A 7,780-nucleotide genomic window follows, 5' to 3' on the forward strand; every position below is an offset into this window, starting at 1 on the left:
AAGGGTGATGGATTTAACCCACGGGGTAACAGACTTACCAGAGTGGAAGTAGAGTAGGGTAGAGCAGAGTAGAAGTAGAACATACCTGCTGGCACAGGTGGGGCAGCAACACAGATGAGCTACATTGTCCAATAAACCCCTAAGAGGTTCTGCACTTGGAAACATCAGGCATCTGATGGGTACAAAGCCAAGAAGACATGCTTGGGCTAAAATTGTATGTATGGTCATTGAATCTCCCAAGGAGACTAGAATTTTATTTTTTGGGAGAAATTGGGCAGAGTGTTCCCAGATTCAGGTACAACAGAAACAAAGGCGGTCAGGATTGGGGTATGGAGCTGATAACAGAATAATTCCTTTAAGAGAAAGCAGGCTTATAGAATACTCCCACCAACCAGCAGAAAGCTGAAGGAGTCTTCTGTGGAGGAACTGGTCTTTTAGCGATCTTCCAGTGAAAGGGTCATCTTGCTTCCTGTTGAGCCCACAGTCAAGCCCTTCCGTGCACAAGTCCCATCCACACATTTGGAGCCTCCAATCTGCTTTTAATGCCTCATTCATAAACCTTAACAAGCAACAAGGGATCATAGGGCATTGGGTTGAAGCTTCCATTGTGAAAATATTATAAAACAATAATACAAGAAAAGAATTCAGAGCAGAAAGACAATACAGAGAACAGAAGAATCAAAAATATCTTTGGAGAGTCAAGAACAGATATTGTGTTCATAAAACAAGAACAGGGTGCTGTGAAAAGAAACTATCAGAGAACCACAAAGAGCTATTATAAATTAAGAAAAAGAAAGGCAAAAATGACAATTTGACAGAAAGGTTGATAAAGGTAAGAAAAAGTCTTCAAAGTATATTTAAAAAACCCACAAAGACATGGAAAGTGTACAAATTTTAAAAATTAGTCAATTGAGAAGACACAACATTTTATTAATAGAAGGTCTAGAGAGAATAAGGGAAATAGAGCAAATGAAATTACCTAAGAAATAAAAGAGGAAAAACATTGAGAACTGAAAGACATTTGTCTCCTGGTTATAAGAATATTTCAAATACCCAGCCCAGTTAATAAAAAAGAGAGACCAAACCAATGCACTATCAAGGCACATTATCATGAATTTTCAGAACATGGAGGATAAACACAGTATCTTAAATACGTCAAGAAAGAAAGAAAGAAAAAAATGGGATAAGAAAAGAACCTAAGACAAAACAATAGATTGCATATAGAGAATAAAGAATTAGAATGGCATTGAATTTCCCAAAAGCAACACTGGAAACTAGAAGAAGAGGAAAAATTGCTTCCAAAATTCTAAGGCAAAATGACATAAACCCTAAATTTTATATTATTAGTATTCTCAATTGAGTCTGAGAGTAGAATAAATATATATTTAAACATATTAGGACTCCAAAAATGTTACCTACCATCACATTTTTTTTGGAACCCACTGCAGGCTATATAATTCAGAAAAAGTAGGAAATCAAGAGAGAATATAAATATAGAATATAAATACTCTAATGTTAGAGTGAAAAGATGTCTCGGTTTATTTAACAGTCTTGGTTTAGCACTAGTGTTTGGACGTAATTGTTAGTAGCACTCCTTTTATTCTCAAAAGTGTCCTACTTATTTCTAAAAGGTGTATACTAATCTCATATTTTATGATGTTCAAGATTTTTAATCAGATTTCCTCATTTTGGTTCAATGTGAAAAAACATGATGAAACCAATGACTCAATTTATATAAATTCTGGGAAATGAATTAGAAAATATGCATGATTATCTTGTAACTACAAGATAATTATGCTGGGAGTAAACCTCTCACTAGCAGATGCAAGTTTCCTTCAAGTAAAGTTAGTAATGAAATAAGACAAAAATATATAAAAATATGTTTTCAACATTCATAAACTTTATTCAGATATTCTACTCATTTTTGCTTCTCATATAGGTCAACAGAAAATGCTTATCCAAAGATTCCTCTCATAATACATAATTTGAGGGTGATCATAAGATGCTAATATGTCAATCCCAATGATGTAACTTTTAAGTTCTTTGGTTTTATTGCCAGTTGCCTTTGCAGTAGCTAAAATATTGATCCCTTTATTTGGAGTCTAAAAAGGAAAATGTCTAAAGCATTTATTTCTTTTTAAAGATAGCCTAAACATAAAAATTAGCTCATTCAGAGATCTGAGGCATGCACCCATCCCAGCCACTGTGTTAAGTGCTTTCCGTACACCCAGGGAGATAGATGGTTTCATTCATGAACTCCAGAAGGTCTGGTTGACAGTGATTCAAATTATGATTATGCCTCTTATTAGCTGCGTGACCTCTGGGAAATTTACAAAACCCTCTATGTTTTAGTTTCTCTATCTACAATTTCTCACAATTTGGTGTTTTACATTTTTTTGCCAATCTGTTTTGATACATATCAATATTTCCCAAATATGGTTATATTACTAAGCCTTTACTGGAGTCATGTTGATAGGTTCATCTTCTTTCCCCCAACGTTGAAAGAAACTATGCTGCATAGTTTAAAATATTAGTGCATGTTGTAATATGATCACAACCGAGCAGTAATTAATATAAAATGAAAGATACTGTGATTGTCGCCACACTTCCCTACCCCCGCCTCCCTTACAGGGTGAACAAGCAGTTAACTTGATGACCTCGCCAGGCTGCTGAGAGAAGCCATGGATTCCAGGTACTTCCCTGTTGATAGAGTTAAATATAGCAACCAAAAAGCCAAGAACCTAGAAAATGTGAGGAGGAGAAATAACTCACCTGGCACACTATGATTATAGTTGGTATGTGTTGGTTTTGAAACCATCACATGAGGTTATGTGGTCAAACAGCAAACTGAGTTACATAACCAGATGATGAGTTTATGCTGGCAAAGTTTCTTTACAAAGATGAAAGAACTAACTTCCTAAATACTTATCACCATCTTTTAAATGGGTAGCTATGTGATAATTTAAGCATAATTTTGATGACATCATTTCTTTTAAGATTTTAGGATAAAATATATGGTTTGTTGTTTTCTGGGCTTTTTTTTTTTTTTAATTCTTATTTTATTTTCATGCAGCAAGTGATGATTAAAGAATTAAAGTTTTCTGGTGAATGAAACAGCCAGACCACTTTTCATGACAAAGTTGGTAATTAGAAGGCCAATTTAATGGTGAATCAGGCAGAAATATTCAAACCATGACAAATGACTTTAATAATGCAGCTTGCAATGCTTGAACAGAAATAAATTTCACTTCCTCAAACTCTCGCCTTTTTCTGCCTGCCTGGAAGATAGAACTGTCCAGGAGGTATTTTGTCCCCTTTATTCAGTAAAGCTTTTACTAGATTTTAAGCGACCAAATAGCTTGCAAATGCAAAACATCATTCAACTTCATATGATTTTTTTTTTCCTGAAGGTAGACCGTGTTCAGAATTCTGAGTAAGTCAAGATTTATTTTTCTTCTGTTCTGCTTAGCCTTGCAATAGTGTTTTATTGTTGCCACTCTCTGACTTGAGGTATTAAAGGGAGCTACATTGGCCTCAAAATTGAAAGCTAATTTTGGTGTTTGTCATAAGTTTGTTAAGACCACATGCATTCCACAGTTTGAAAAATTTCATTATTCTGTCCATGCTGGGGCTTCGTAATTGGATAGTAAGGATGTTCAAAGACTAATTTAGTGAATTGCACAATATTTTAAATGGAATTATGCAGGTTTATGGGTCCTTGGGGGATTCAGCTAGGAGCCTCTCGAGAAAATCTGTTTATCAGTAAATGATATTAGCAGCTTTCACCTAGCTTTTGTCTTCATTAAATTGCTGCTCTCCCAATTGAGGGTCACATCTGAGGCCTGCTTTGATAATTTGTCATTATTGTCTTGTTTATTGGAGCATAAAGTTGATACAGGCTGGGCTGTGCTGTTTATACACCATGTGCAAAGAAGTTTTTATTAACAATTCCACCAGTGCTAAATCAAAGTAGAATTTTTTAGGGTTCAAGAAAGGGAATCATTTGTAGCATTCTAATTTCCTCTAAAACTCTCTGAGTCCATGCCATGCCCCCTTCTCTAATATGTATAACACATAATGGCATTGCTAGAGCCAATTCTCCACAGGCATTTTTTAAAAATCCATTTTTGTCTCTAAAAATAAGGTTAAATTTTGAAATTCTTTTCATAGTATTGGCCTGTCATATAAAACCGAATTCATGCGATAGACTTCCCTTAAAGTATAACATTTACAAAGAATTACCATTAACTATTTATCTTAAGAGACTTGGGGTATAGTTGAGATATTAAAATTGTTAAGAAACATGCTATTTATTGCAGTGCAGTCAAGCATACTTTTCATTGCACTTACATGTTTTAAGTGGTAAAGGAGAATTCTTTAAAAGTGTGTTCATGACATATTTGAGAGTATCACTGAGTATGTTTAAAATCATACCCACATAAATGCACAGTTTGTTTCTGACTATGCTTTACATGTGGATTTCCATGATGTGTTCTTTCCCAATGATGATGTGGAGCCTAGAACTGGGAAACAGGGCAAGTAGACTCTATTTTCAAACAAGTCTCCGGTTCAATTTGCACATCTGGGCAGTTTGCGCATGTCATGACTGCCTCTTTCCTAGTAGAACCATCTGGTGGACACTCATCTTCCCTTTGCATATGAGCTGAGGTTCATTCATCTCATTGATAGGTTCAGACAAATCTGCCTTTCACCTCCATCTTTTGTGTCTTCACCCTCCATCCTCAGTCCCTTATCCACACCCACCCCACTATGAAGCAATAATGTTTATTTTTCTAAGAGGGACTGGGTGTAGCAGTAAGGAGAATACAATTTCAGCAGTCGACACACATCGTGCTTTCATGATACAAGTTAGGAGGAAAGAATGCTGATTCCCAGCAACACCAGTGGGGAATTCCTTGGAGTCCACCTGGGCTAGCTGCCATTTTGCAGGGATTTTATTTTCACAGCCAGTATTCCCACTTTCTGAACTGCTCTTAGCCCTACTCTCCCTGAGAGGGGGGTTAAGAAGAGCCAGTACTCACTTGCAGACCTAACTGTATCCTACACAGTGTCCATAGCGGTGGAGAAGATGCCAGAAAGGAAAAGACTAACCCTTCAAGTATAAGGACAAGAAGAAGTAGTAAGTTTCAACCTCTCAAGGGCTCAGAATAATGGCTTAGATTTTCCTTATGGTGGCTCACACCTGTAATCCCAACACTTTGGGAGTCCGAGGTGAGCGGATCACCTGTGGTCAGGAGTTCGAGACCAGCTTGGCTAACATGGTGAAACCCCAACTCTACTAAAAATACAAAAATTAGGCATGGCGGCAAGTGACTGTAATCCCAGCTACTTGGGAGGCTAAGGCAGGAGAATCACTTGAACCCTGAAGGCAGAGGTTGCAGTGAGCTGAGACTGTGCCATTGCACTCTCCAGCCTGGGCAACAAGAGCAAAACTCCGTCTCAAAAAAAAAAAAAAAAAAAAAAGAAAGAAAAGAAAAGTAAAAGAAAGTTCTCACACAGGCCAGAAACCCAACCAATCTCATTTTTATATACTATTACCTAGCACATATTTTCAAAGATTTATGGTTATTATCGCCATCTACTCACCCACATAATCACTAGCCTTTCACTTTAAAATGGTTAAAAATTGTCTCATGGATTGCAGACCATTAATGTAAATTAGACTATTTCTATATTTGATTTCTTAATTTTTAAAAGGAAAAGAACAGCTCACTCTCACACACATACACACACATACTCTCTTTTTTTACTTGAAAATTTTAAATGGCTCTCCAGACACCTCTTTCAATAACTCTTGCCCTCCAAAGCTGGGCTGCCTTTTAATTTCACTTTAAAATAGCTACATTGGGACCATAATATGATTAGAACTAATGAATATGTGGAGAGAAGCAAAAAATTTTATTTAAAATCTTTAAAAAGTATAAATACTTCATGTGAGTAAGAACCTGCGGTTTATCCCAGCCCAGTCAAGGACTCAATTTTGATTCTAAGGATAAATCACTGAGCTCATCAGACCTCATTTTCTTCTGCTCAAAAGGATCATGGCTCCAGAGGTTTCTTCACAGAATGGTAGAAAGCAATCATATTAAAATAAGTTGCCATCTCTAAATAATAATTATAATAATGATGAGAATTTTTTAGGTGTCAAAGCGGCCAAAACTACTCACATATTGGATCTAATAAAATTGTGCTTGTTTTCTTTCTAGACACCAAGAACATTAGCAGAATGGCATCAAAGAGAAATTATTTAAAAATTACCAACATATAATGAACATTCTAAATTTAGCTAGTAAGGTTTTTTTTTTTCCTTCAGAAAAATTCTTTATTCTTGACTAGTTTCTTCTTAAACTGATATCCAAAGCTTAATCTAGACCATCTGGAACTTGGGTGGTAGTCTCTAAATCTAAGATGGCTTTATCAGAAAGAGTTGTCAAAAAGCTGTACTTCTTAAGGAAGTTGCCTTTGGAAATAACTGTTGTTCTTGAAACATCGTTCACCTCCCTAAGACCTTTGCAAGCCTTAGCAAGCCCTGCTGCAGTGGAGATCTTTTTCAGGCTTGGGCACTATTCCCAGCTCCTCTGTTATAAGGCAAGAGACAACTTCTCCATGCTTCCTCTCATCACCCATATTCTAAACATTTTGAGGCAATTTCTTCATGAAGCATGTTAAGATCCTTAGGTCAGGTATTTTGAATAGAGATAGCAAGAACTGTCTTCTGAAAATCAGCAGGATTAGTACCTTCTACAGAGTTTTGAGAGGCACCATCACAAAGAAGCCTGAACATAACTATTAATCTAGATGTCAGGGACCTGAAGACAAATTGTGATTCTGCAACCTTAGGCAATCATCCCCACAACCTGGCTTCATTGCCCTCTGTCATGGAATGACGAGGTATTGGCTTTGGTTTATTGGCTATTCGCCATGATGACCCATGAGCCACCTCAGTTGTTCAAAGAGAAGGACAGCTGAGATTTCCCTCATGATTTAAACAAGGCGGGGGTGCTCAGCTCTGCAACAGTTCAGCGACTGAGTATGGAGATTCCAGTGCAACCGCTGGAAGCCTCCAGCTTCGTAGGAACACTGACCTAAAGAGAGAACTACAAATTGGCTTGTCAGCAGAAACAAACTAAGCTACATTCATTTTTCTTCTTCTAGCTTCGGCATTCTGATTTTCTGCTTAGTCTTGAGATTGTTTAATTCTGCTATAGAATTTTAAAAGCTAGGCATTTCTGTGGCAGTTCTTATATTTGGTGAGAAATGATGAATACACAAAATGCTTCTGGCTTTAAAAACATTGGATGTTTTGATGTGGCAGATTATATAGACAGACTCTTAAATTGGGGGCAAAGAAGATCTACAAGTTCATTCATTCATTGCCTTGAATGAAGTTCTATTCATTCATTTCTTTTTTTTTTTTTTTTTTTTTTTGGGTTGGAGGTTTATTTGCATTCTTGTTCATGTGACGATATTAGATACAATTGTTACAAATCCATTGATGCTATGTTTCAGGAGCTGGAAGCAGGGGCAGGAAAATCAGGGAAAGTCTAGGAAGAGACAATGTGGAAAGAAAGGGGTCAAGGCTTAGAAGACAGCTGATACAGTAATTGTTAATAGAGGTTTCAAAAATAAAATTATAAATATTTAAATGAATAAAATAGGTTCTATTGTTCTATTAAGCATTTTAATTACATGGCTTTTCAAGTTATTCAGGTTAATCTACAAGATAAAGAAGTACAATTTATAGGCATGTTTCCTATAC

The sequence above is a fragment of the Macaca thibetana genome, chromosome 17 (genome assembly GCF_024542745.1).
Source record: "Macaca thibetana thibetana isolate TM-01 chromosome 17, ASM2454274v1, whole genome shotgun sequence".
NCBI classification, from domain to species: Eukaryota; Metazoa; Chordata; class Mammalia; order Primates; family Cercopithecidae; genus Macaca; species Macaca thibetana.